The following is a 12433-nucleotide window of genomic DNA, read 5'->3' as shown; positions in this document are numbered from 1 at the left end:
AGGAAACTCTATAGAAAATCTTACTCCTCCCTCACCAACCAACCAACCAACCAACCAACCAACCAACCAACCAACCAACCAAACATTATAACATTCCAGATGGAAAGAAACCTTGTAGCCCATCTAGAAGCTATGAGCCAGACCTTCCACTGGTCTAAATCAGCATAGTCAATGGAGCTATGCTGATCTACACCAGCTGAGGAGCTGGTCCCATATTTTCACCTGACGCATGGAGATTTATACATACTACTGGTATGAAAAAAAATTCTGGGTCCATAAAGTCGTGTAATTGTAAGTTATCACAGTGTTGCTGGGCTACGCTTCAGTTTGAAGACAATACAATCTGTGCCAATCATGTACATCATTTCCTTTTGAATACTTAAGCCTAATCGATTTCAGACCTTGCTTTGGACATCCTGTACGTTTCGTGAGCTGAAGTAGTCTTTCTGACAAAATCCTTGCCTTGTGGCCCCAAAATGCATCTGAATAAAATTGTCATGTCAGGAGTTCAGATAATTGCTTGGCCTTTCCTGTCAGTCATAAAACAGGCCAATCCAACTTTTTTGGACACTTCCCCTCACTTTAATATGCTTTTCAAACACATGCCAAATAGCATAACAGAATATGAACAGGGTTTTATACATGTGTGGTACTTTATGTGCTAAAGAAATCAGAGAGTCTCTTTGCTGGTGCCATATGGATTACTGTGTGATAAAAATTTAACAGCATTTAGCTCTGAAATTACTATAGTTACAGCTACTTTAGTCTTAAATCTTATTTATTAAGCACAATATTTCTTTCTGCAATGGAAACCCCAGGCATGTGAGTTCATGCTCTCCATGGTTTTGTGTCTTGAGACACATAGACTGGGCCAGGCATGGTTTTCAAGTCTATCCCCTCACTTTAATTTGCATCTCCAGACCCAAGCACTTCCAACAGAGGCACCTTTTCTCTTGCCAAGCAAGTGGATTGAGAAGCCATTCCTTCTAGATCGAGAGCAGCACAGCTCCTTCAGTCTAACAACCAAAGTGACTTGTGGAATGTAGACTGGGATTCCATCCTCCAGGGACCAAGCGTTTCACATTATATGCCACCTGATCTGCGGCAGTACAGAGACGGAGAGTCCTGGATGTATGGTTATAGATTAGAATAGAGAGAAGACCGAGGCATACTTTGAGAGTGGTGGTAGCAAGCTGCTCCAATCCTGGCCTCATTGAAGTCAATGGCAAAGCTTTCATTGACTTCACTGGGGCCAGGATTTCTCTGTGGTAATAACCATCTGTAGACGGATTGTGTGAGTCAGACCAGGCAGAGGCAGGACTGTACCCTGAATGTGAGGGAGGAGTCAGAGAAAGAAACAAGGCAGGGGGATGCACATCCTGCCAGTGGATGGAAACCTGTCTGGAGAACATAAATACAGGGATGCTGGAACAATTTGTATAGTGAGGGTGCTGAAAGCACATTGAACCAAACTGTAAACCCTCTATATAATGGAAACCACTTCAAGCTATGGGGTGCAGCTGCACCCCCAGCATCCTTAGTTCCAGCACCTTTTCATAAGTATTGTGAAGGCTTGAACACTGAGAAGCATTACAAACATTCGAACATCACAGAGGAGGGTTTACCGGGATCAGAGACCCAAGCTGAGAGATGGGGAATTCCTAAAAAAAAAAGGTAATAATTGGAGATATACCAATCTCCTAGAACTGGAAGGGACCTTGAAAGGTCATTGAGTCCCCCCCCCCCCTTCACTACTTTTTTTTTTTTTTTTTTTGCAGATCTAAGCCCCCCCCCCTCAAGGATTGAACCTACAACCTTTAGCAAAGAGGCCAAAAATCAAGGAAAAGTTGTGGTCTGGTATAGTGCATGCGAGATGTGAGCTTTCCAAGTGTTTCTGTGGTTGTGAAAATCTGATTGGAATATTAGATTCGCCAACCAAACACTCCTTTTGATGAAGAGAAGGTTGAAATATTTATCAATAAGTTAAAAGAATAAATCTTACTCATAGCATCAATGGCAAATATGTAGGGATTATTGTAACCTCTGCAGAAGCCCATGTAGACTTTATAAATGGTGCATGATACCTTTGGAATTTATAATCTCAGAAGGCCTTTGTGCAGGGTTTGTAAACTATAGCAGTCTATGGTGAGCTGATAAGAAGCGTAGGAATCTTTGGAGGGTTTATCAACTCCACAAGAGTCCCTGAAATATTTTGAATCTCTGTGAGAGTCCTTGTGATAGTTATCATTCCCATCAATGTAACCATACCCACTGCAGTCAATGCGTCTTGGCCTAACCTATGACAAGGGCATTAATCTTTGCATTAATTTAGGTCAGGTGATGAGCCCTAGGGAAATAAAGTTTTCATTTATTGCAAATACTCCTGTGACTGAGGCCCCTTCGTACACAATTCTCTTAGATTAAGCATAGGTGCTGGAACTACGGGTGCTGGAGGTGTTGCTGCACCCCCTGGCTTGATGTACAGGCAGGAGCGGCACCAGGGTTTCTGGTGCCCTAGGCAGAATTCGGGGGGCGGCATTTGGTGCGCTCCCCACGGGGCACGCGGGAGCTTCCGGTTCCACTCCTATCGCGCTCCCGAAGAAGGACCCTCCGCCAAAATGCCGCAGGCGACAGTAGCAGTCATTGAGCTGCTCAATTGCCTGCCGCTGTTTTCCGCGGCACGTCGACAGAAGATCCTTCTTTGGCGGTGCGACGGGAGCGGAACTGGAAGCTCCCGTGCGCCCAATGGGGAGCGCACAAAATGCCGCCCCCCGAATCCTGGTGCCCTAGGCGACTGCCTAGGGTCGCCTAATGGAAGCGCCGGCCCTGTGTACAGGGTTTATAGTTTAACTCAATGGCTTTCAGCACCCCTGAGACTATAGGGCAGCTTTTGTAATGTCTGCGTTGGGCAGCTCACTGATTGCAATATCGCACCTCTTCCTTTCTGCAGCCCAGGCCTCTCTGCACCTGCACCATATCTGTTTTGCCACCTCAGAGTCCTGTTTTGTTTCAGCATCACAGAAGTTGTGCAGCATATCTTAAAGAAATGATTATAACACTGTCTGCAATCGATGATGATGGACACAGAAATATGTGCATTGCACTTCAAAGAGATTACAACCTTCTCATGAGACTTCACTGATCAAGTGGAAGATCCCCCCCCCAAAGATGGAACAACTTGTAAGATTAATTAGCCCAAATGTCCCAAATATAAATAAAGACAAAAATCCTTGCTGATGGTGTCCAAATTAACCAAACTTGGCATTTCTAGGCTGAACCATTGTTGAGATAGGATGTTCCAAAGAAAGAAAATAATGTATGAGCAATGTAATGCCAAATTCAAATATATCTCATAAAAAACCTTGTGCAATTACCTCCAAAATTCTTTTTAAAAATTCAGGAGTCCATGAGAGGCATTTCAGATGGGTTGATTCTGTTTTGGTGCATTTAGGATGTGCATGTGACCCAACATGACCTATGAAGTACACCTGATCAAAAGACCAGAAAAAACATTTCCCTCCCAAAAAATTCAAAGATTTGTTTTGCTAGATTCAAAATAGGCCTATTTTTAATTTCATTAATTTTTAAAATCATTTTTGTGTGTCAAAAATGTGACTGAAATCATTATCAAAAAGGTTACCACACTTTGTTTATCAAAAGCCCAGATTTTGTACGGAGAGTCTATTCGGCTCTGTCAGACCAATGGAGCAAATGAATTTCAGTGTTGAGAGCCACCACTGCAACTGCCTTGTCTCCAGGCTCCAAACACTGAGATCTAGGAGTATTAGCCAGAGCATAGCGGCTGCTCCCAGGTGCTGGGCAGTCACAGGAGGAGAGGGGCAGTCTCTCAGGGAGCTGCGACGCATCTCATATCAGGCTTTCAGAAACACCTTACATTGCTAACAAGAAGCCAGTGTGGTCTGCAGAGCCCTTGTGTAATGGGATCACTCTGGTCAATCCTGCTAACCAGTGGGCTGCTACAGTTTACGAAAGACAAGGAGCCCATGCAGCTCTCATTTCAGCAATACTGTCTGGAGGTCACGAAGACATGGGGGACATTGCAGCTGTTAGAGAAACAGTTGCAGTCATCATACCAGATGAAGCAAGGCACTTCCAGGCACTGCCTGGGACTCCAGGAGCAATCTGGGGTCCAGATAGTACTCTTAAACGTGAACCTCATTGACAAAGAATGGACAGATCTTCTCAGTCACTGCCAGCACATTCTCTAGAGGATGCTTCTCCCAGTCAGTCCGCATCACCTCCCTCCTATTTGGCATGACCCTTCGTTAGCTCCCTCTTACCAAACTCCCTATCTCAGGCAGGCCCTGAGAAAGCAAATGTACCACACGGACAAGGTCCAACAAAAGAGAGAGAGATTGTTCTGTAGGTCAGACACTTGCTGATACTGTGGGATCCCTCTGAGACTTAAGAATGAAACCCTTCATTACTTGGTGACCCCCATCTACTTCTACCACAGTTCACAATCCAGTCAAACCCTGGTGGTTAATAATACAAAAACGTGCTGGCAAAGCTAAAAGAATCTGCATGGTCCATCACTTACAGGAGATCACCGATCAATGAAATAAGCACAATTTCCTGGTCTGCAACCTGACGGCCAGGATCTGGAGATACTGCCAAAGCTGTCTCATTTTCACCTTCTCAACTACTTTGCTCCAAAAGGTCAGGATCATATTAAGGATAGCCAAGACAGGGCGATAGGTAGGGATACACACAACATCAAGAAGTAGGTTCTGAGTGAGGGCCTAACAATTGCTCATTTGTATTGTTTCTGTTCATTACTCAGGCGCTTATCCTACTGAGGGTTTTAATTTCCTTCTCTCCACAAGATGGCGCTGTCAGCCCACCTGCCTCAGCCTCCAGCTGTGCCGCCCTGCCAAGCAGAAATGTATCCTGACAGGTGTTACATAATAAAATAAAAAAGTAATATTATATCCAGGTGCAAAGCACTTTGCACCTTCTTTTGAACTTAGCGCACTAGTAATAAAATAAACCCGGGGTTCATTTATTTCTGCCCAGAGATCTCAAGATGAATAAATATTCTGACATCAGCTTGAGCCAGATTTTAAAACTCCAGTAGCTCCAGGCTGTGGTGGTAAAACAAAGAACAGAAGCCCCAGTACCAATAAAGCACAAGGGCTTTAACTTTAAATGAACAGGCTGGCAGTTTTTAGCTGGACTGTAAAGACATTTACTATCAGGCACCCCATATCCTGGCTCTAAATAGGTAAGTGCTGCGCAGTGGTAAGGCACAGCCCTGTGCTGCCAGTGGTGTTGGGCTGAGATGCCACAGTGGGACCTCGGGGATAGGTTGTGTCTCCAAGAGCTTCCCAGGTTCTAGTGGAATGAGCCCTGTGCTCTGCTGGCTGGCTCGTGGGCAGGGGTTGGGGGGCAGCTTCCTTTCTGGAGGTGCACAGGGGAAGCCTGCATGCTGCAGATCCAATACAAAAAGAGAAGGCTGTTTTCACTCCTCCCCGCTTGGTCCTGGATCAAGGGGAAGGCACCATTTGGTCCAAAATAAACCCCCCATGCTCCTATTACGTGTCACAAGTAGGCCACACCTACTGTGAGTAAAAAGTATAAATTGGGGGCCAGAGCCTAGCTAGTGGAATTGAGGTCACTGACACTTTGCTGATTTACACCAGCTGAGGATGTGATCCCCTAGTTTTAAGGAATGTATTTCCCCAGAACAGTTCATTTACAGGCAGATGGGATTTTTCTCTCAGGTCCTGCTATTTGATTTTGCAAATGCTTTGACTGATGCTCAAAAAGGCTAAGTGATTTGCCCACTGTCTCACTGTGATTTAATAACTAGCTTGGAATAAAAGAAAAATCCCTCCCAGTTCCTAGTCCTTTGCACTCACTTCTAGATCACACTACCTGCATTCAGGCCTCTGGTTTCAGCCCCACTATTAACTGATTTTATTATGTGCATATTCCTCTTAGGTTTTCCCCTTGGATAATTTTATTTTGCATTGGGGTTTTCTGAATGCCAACTGATGGTTCATTCCATTGCATTGGCAGCGTATTCTGGACATTGTTCAACAACAACTCACTTTTCTTTTAGAAAAGGTTAAAACTGAAACAAGTTTCTCAGTAGGCTCCATTCTCCTGCTTTGTAACAGACCAACCTCAAAAGGTGCAGAGTGTTGGTCCAGTTCAGATAAGCTCCCAAAAGTTCAGAGGCCAAATCCTGATTCTGGTTCTCAGTAGTCTGGCCAATGCTCCACCGTCTAGCAGGGCTCAGGCCTGTATTACTACTGCAGATGATAGGAAGAGGGGTCCATCTGGCCTGAAGATACCCCTCTTCCAAGGCAACTGAGGTATGGAACTCAGAAGAGCTCCCTCTCATTCTCCAACCACCACCTGCTAATGTTTATATTCGACTCTGACTGAGCCCCCTCATCTCTGGGCCTCTCTAAAGTAGCCTCCAGAGCCTGGGTTTTCATGAGAGAGACAAAAAAGCCAAGATCTATGGTAGCCTGCCCAGGGGATTAGGGGATCATATAAATTATCTTCTCCACCTGCTTCTGGGCCTCAGCAAGTCAACCCCACAAAACATCTCAGCAGCCACTGTACATCCCTTACCTTGTTTCCCTGATCATCTTCAGGATGAGTGGGGCAGGTGCTGCATTCCCTGGATGAGACTCAAGGGCTTCCATGACTCTCAAAACTGAGGCCTAGGGGTTTATCCAGAACCTTATCTGAACCTCTTTCTTCTGAAAATTGGCCTGGAAATCTTGTGAAGACAGGTTTCTTGTCACACTCCCTGTTTATATGTGGGCTGAAAATACAGCAAGAGTAGCCTTTCTTGAGATACATCAGCAGTTTTTCTTCAGGTTTCATCTGGAATCAGTAAATGTAATAATAACCAATAAAAGATTAAATGAATTTTTACAAATGTCGGAAATGTTTCTAGTCGAGTTTTGGACAAAGGCTCAAGTTGGTTCTTATTTGAACTGACCTAGGAAATATCAACAAATGGCAACAAAATGAGGAGAAGGTTAGTTAGTAGGTCACCCAGGCAAACCTAGAAAAATCAAATCATGGGTCATATACCTGAGTACTGTGTTACTCCACAAGTCATACCCTTGATTTCAATGGGGCTATTCAAGGAATGGGGCTACTAAACTGAAGTAAGAGTATTGGAAACTGGCCCTATATGTATTAATTCTTTGGCGAGATGACCATTACACACTCGATAATGCTCTCCATGTCAACATCTCCGATGAAGCTTGCCTGTGAAATATTTGTTGAAATATTTCAAAGGGGGGATGATGTCAATGAGGAGGGAACTGAGCTAGGGCAAAATAAACATCACAAGGTGAAATCCAGTTTACACTGATCTATGATGAACTAAAAGATATATTACCAAATAGTCATGTTATTTCAGAGATATGCCTTAGTAATTAACTTAAAAACACTCCACACATAATCAATGTTTATGACATATTGTGGTGCTTTACACAGCTTTAACCCCACAAAAGATTAGACAAAATCTACCTCATGATTTTGGCGATAGCTAAGATTCTAAGGTTTCTAGGGAAGGTCCCAAGTGAGGTAGGTTTTTCTATGTCCCATTCACCTCTAATGTTGGTGTGAAACATTTCCTACTTGTGCAGATCCCTATCCCAAGTGGCGTGTTATAAGAGGATGGACAGTTTTTAGATTGCCAGGGATCAAAAGACAACATGCTGATATTAAGCATAAAAAGCTACGCTGGGTAAAAGAGCCCCTTGGAATAAAATGAAGTGTATTTTCCTTTTTCTTTTTCATTTAAGGGAAACAAAGTTTAACAAAAAAGAAATATCGAAAATCCCCTCTGATCCCATCCAGCTGGTACAATTATATGATGTAGAGATCTCCAATTGTCATGACCACTTCATGTAATTTAATGTGCAGTCATATTCTTTTCAGTTCCATTTTCTTTCCAAAGTTTAGTAAATAAAATACCTTGCCGACAGCTTGTTCTTAGAGAGGGACTGTTCTTCTGTAAAGAGAAGCTTGTATAGCTTTAAGGATGAATAAGTTCTACATCTAGATGGGCCATTGCCTCTGTGATCCATTGGCATGTAAGGGAGCTAAACAGTAACGATAATTCTCATTAATATTAGTGAGCGTTACACTTGTATATTTCCCACATTTCAAGGGGAAGTAGTCTCAAAAGAAAGCCACTATTTTCTTATACCCGCATTGTAACATTGCTGTAAAAAGGCCCAATGCAAAACCCATTGAAGACTCCCGTTGACTTCAGTTGGCTTTGGATTCAGGCCCCAAAGGGATAAACCTCTCTGGGCTTCTGAAATCCAGAGGCAAGCCACAAAGCGTTGCATTTATTCTCTATTTAATTCACAATGAGTAAGGGGGGTTATCAGTATCATGTAGCTTAAAATTGGTCTTCTTAATTATTCTTTTGCAGTTAACTGTATTTATGAAAGACAATTGGCTTTGACAAAGCACCCTTTGGAACAATAATAAACAGGAATGGCCACATTTTCTTTTCTTTTCTTGGAGATATTTTTAGTCAACTTCTGTATTTGCACTTTCACCAAATCTGTGTTTTCCCATGTAAGCAGGCATGTGAAAATGCAGATTTCACTTGGGCAAGTGTGTGTCTATGCAATTTAGTGAGTGCAAAGTTAGAGGACCCTTCTGTAATTATGGTCTTGATTTATAATAATTATACCTGGCTCTTACATGCCCCTTTTCATCTGTGGATCTCAAAGTGCTTTACACAGAAGGGCAGTGTCATTATCCCCATTCTACAGATAGGGAAACTGAGGCATAAAGAAGGGAAATGACTCTCCTAAGGTCATCCAGCAAGCCAATGACAGAACCAAGAATAGAACTCCGGTCTGCTGAGCCCCAGTCCATGCACTATGCACTAGGCAACACTGCACTTCATTAGACAGCTTTATTCTTTTTGTGCTGTTGACATGACTTTACCATTGGCTAGTACTGTACTACTGTGATTTGCTACCGGTGTTAATGTATATTATTCGAAAAATACCTACATCAAGAAATAGCTAAGGTAGAGAGTGCCTATCAATCAGTAATTTAAGGTTATGAAACATTACAGGGATGATGCAATTATCCCCCCAAAAAGCATTATAAACCCAGGAAATCCAACTTTCAGATTAAACTGAAAAGAAATCCAAACATGGCATAGTATGGAAATACCTATTAATTTTTTCTATATTTTTCTCCCTCATGGCATCATTACAGAGCAGAGTGATGGTTGGCATTTCCTGGTATTTGAATGTTTGCCTGTGCAACCTTAATATTTTCATATGTGTTTTTCTTTCATGGAATAAATATAGGGTTAAATCCTGATGCCACCGAAATCAGTGCAGAACCTTCAGTATCCCCTGGCTTGTGAGTGCTTCACTTTGCGACGTTAACACTCTTTTGTATTAATAGTTGTTGTAATGTTGAAAAATATATATAGCTTTGGAAATTGTTTTGGGGTGTTAGTTTTATTTAATTGTGCTGTTTATATGAAGAATAACTGTGTTACTTTGCTAATTATAAAGCAATCACTGTTAATTTAAGATGGACTGATCCGGTTGTGTAAACATTTTAGTCAGCTCCCACATTTCATGGACACTGTTTAAGGAAACATTAGCCTGTTAACATACTTACTCAAGTAAGTTGTACACTCACTATGGCAGTATTTACAGTAATGAATCCATGCAATGTGACGACTCTAATGAGAACATCTTACTATCTTCTTAACCATCTATAAAATAGCAAAAGAACTCAATTAACTTCAGAACAAAAAAGAATTACTTGAAAACCCTGCACTGTATCAGAATTTGTTATTTAACACTTTCCCTCAAGAATCTATCTATCTATCTATCTATCTATCTATCTATCTATCTCTGAATGAGAAATGTACCAAGGAGACAAGGATTGGTTTTGCAGAACCAGATCCAATAACACTTTGGAATACGGGTAAAGGAGGAGGGGGAAAAATGATGAAACTCTGGTCATGATCTACTTTCCATGCCCTCTCTTCTGGTGGCTTCTCTCATTTAACCTTTCTCTCTTCCTCTATGGGTTGTCAGTCCTCATTTCCCTCTTTTCTTTCCCCCTTTCCAGGTAGTTCACTTTGAGAGATCTGGGGAAAACTAGGAGTATATTATGAAATTAAGAAAACAAATTAGCTGGGAAAAATCAAAATAAAATTCCTAGAAGTGACTGATCTATTAGACGGTGGAATAGTTTCCAAAGGTGTGTGGCAGAAGTCCATTGCTTGGGAATTTTAAACCTGGACTGCAGCAAGCACCAGAAACTTTCCTGTACACTCCAGGGATAGATAAAATGATCTAATAGGTATTTTCATTTCTAATTTCTATGCTCTCAAACCTCCCTGGAAAGAAAACCACATTAGACTCAACTAAAGTGATCTGCTTCAAAGAAATTAGCAATGTCTGCAATTAAACTGTCATCATTAGACTTCAGTTAACAGCCCACAGAGATGAATACAGCAGTTCGTAACTCTCCAAGCTATTGTTTAAGGCTGCCTTCCGGCATATTATTATTAATAATTAGTGTTTAATAATTATTAATTATATAATTTAATAATAATAATGTTTACTATGGAGACAGCACTGTATCTGTTCGGATATGGAAGATTTCTTTGCAACCATAAGGATTTTCATTTTTTTTTTTAAAAAAAGCTTAGAGTTTGTATGAACCGATGAAGCCATAGAGAAAGTCCGAATGGCATTCCAGCCTGCTCCTGTCCACTTGGGCCTAAGGCAAAGCTTGCTGAATCTGTGCTTGCTCTTATATTGTGGGCCAACCCGGTACCTGCATAGCCTGCAAGACAGGAAGCACGAAGGAAGCTTAAAGCACAAGCGCAGGAATGGGCGACCTGATACTCAAGCCCACTAGGTTGAAGTGATGTGAATGATAATGTCTGTCCAGATGGGGAGGAACCATCAAAGAAAGACCACACTTCTTGAGCATGTTTTACCTGCTATTGTTACAGGGGTCATCTAGAATAAAAGGATTTTTTTAAATTAATTAGTTAACACATTTTAACTAACACCCTAATATAGAGAAAGCTTCTTGTATTGTAACATGTGTTGGCTGGTTGAGGTCAAACTTAGGGTTCATGCTGACCAGCTACCACATTACAACAGAACTTCCCTTGTCTTAAAATATGTTAGCTGAAACTTTTTTCCCTTTTATCCTAGTGTGGACAAGTCTTAAAATTACCATAACAGGAAGAGGTTAGAGAAAAACTAGCATTTTCCTCTATAGTTTCAATTTGCACCCTCCATGCATAAGAGATCTCTTTGTGTATAGTCAGTTTACCATGGTGATGGGCGCTTTTATGACAACCCATGTAGCTAGATAGGTTAGAGTCCCATTGTGCTAGGCACTGTATGCTCATAGAGGGAGACACTGGCGCCAACTTTCTAAAGTGCCAGAGTGGGGCTCGACCCCCAGCTCTGCTCCAGGCCCTGCCCCATTCCACCCTTCCCCCATGGCCCCACCCCGCTCTGCCTCTTCCTGCCCCCGCTCCATCCCCGCCCTGTCTCTTCCCATCCAGTTCTGCCCCCTCCCCCGAGTGCGCCGTTTCGTCGCTCCTCCACCCTCCCTCCCAGCTTCCTGCAAGCCACGAAACAGCTGATTGTGATGGGTGGGAGGTGCAAGCAGGGGCGGCTCTAGACATTTTGCCGCCCCAAGCACGGCGTCATGCCGCAGGGGGTGCTCTGCCGCTCGCCGGTCCCGTGGGACCAATGGACCCTCCGCAGGCATGCCGCCGAAGGCACTCTGCCTGCCACCCTCCCGGCGACCAGCAGAGTGCCCCCCGCGGCATGCTGCCCCAATCACACGCTTGGCGTGCTAGGGCCTGGAGCTGCCCCTGGGCGCAAGTGGGAGGTGCTGACCTTCAGGGCCTGCTGGCGGGCGGGAGACACTGGGGGTGTGGGGCGGAGCTGATGGGGGCTGCCGGTGGGTACTCAGGACCCACCATTTTTTCCCCATGGGTGCTCCAGCCATGGAGTCGGCCACAAAGTCAGCACCTATGGAGGGAGAAACAGTCCCTGCCTTGAAGATTTTACAGTCTAAATAGACAAGAGAAACAAAGGGTAGAGAGGAAACGGCAGCACGCAGAGGTGAAGTGACTTGCCTGAAGTCCCACAGTAGGCAGTGATAGAGACCAGAATAGAACCCAAGTGTCTTGAATCTCAGTCAATTGCCCTTCTCCTAGACAACCGTCACTCCCTCGGTGGGCTCACTCTTGCTAGCACCGGCTGAGCTGTACCAGTGCTAGCTCAATAGTGAGAGAACTCCTTACAATTCTCCATGTAGACAAGGCCTGTGAGAACAGTACAGGCTCTTGGCTATAAGCGCTCAAGCAACATCCAGGTAATGAGGGTGTTAACCAAAGAAAAGTTTA

The sequence above is a fragment of the Mauremys reevesii genome, linkage group 2, assembly GCF_016161935.1.
Source record: "Mauremys reevesii isolate NIE-2019 linkage group 2, ASM1616193v1, whole genome shotgun sequence".
Classification (NCBI taxonomy): Eukaryota; Metazoa; Chordata; order Testudines; family Geoemydidae; genus Mauremys; species Mauremys reevesii.
Note: the sequence above shows the minus strand (reverse complement) of the source record.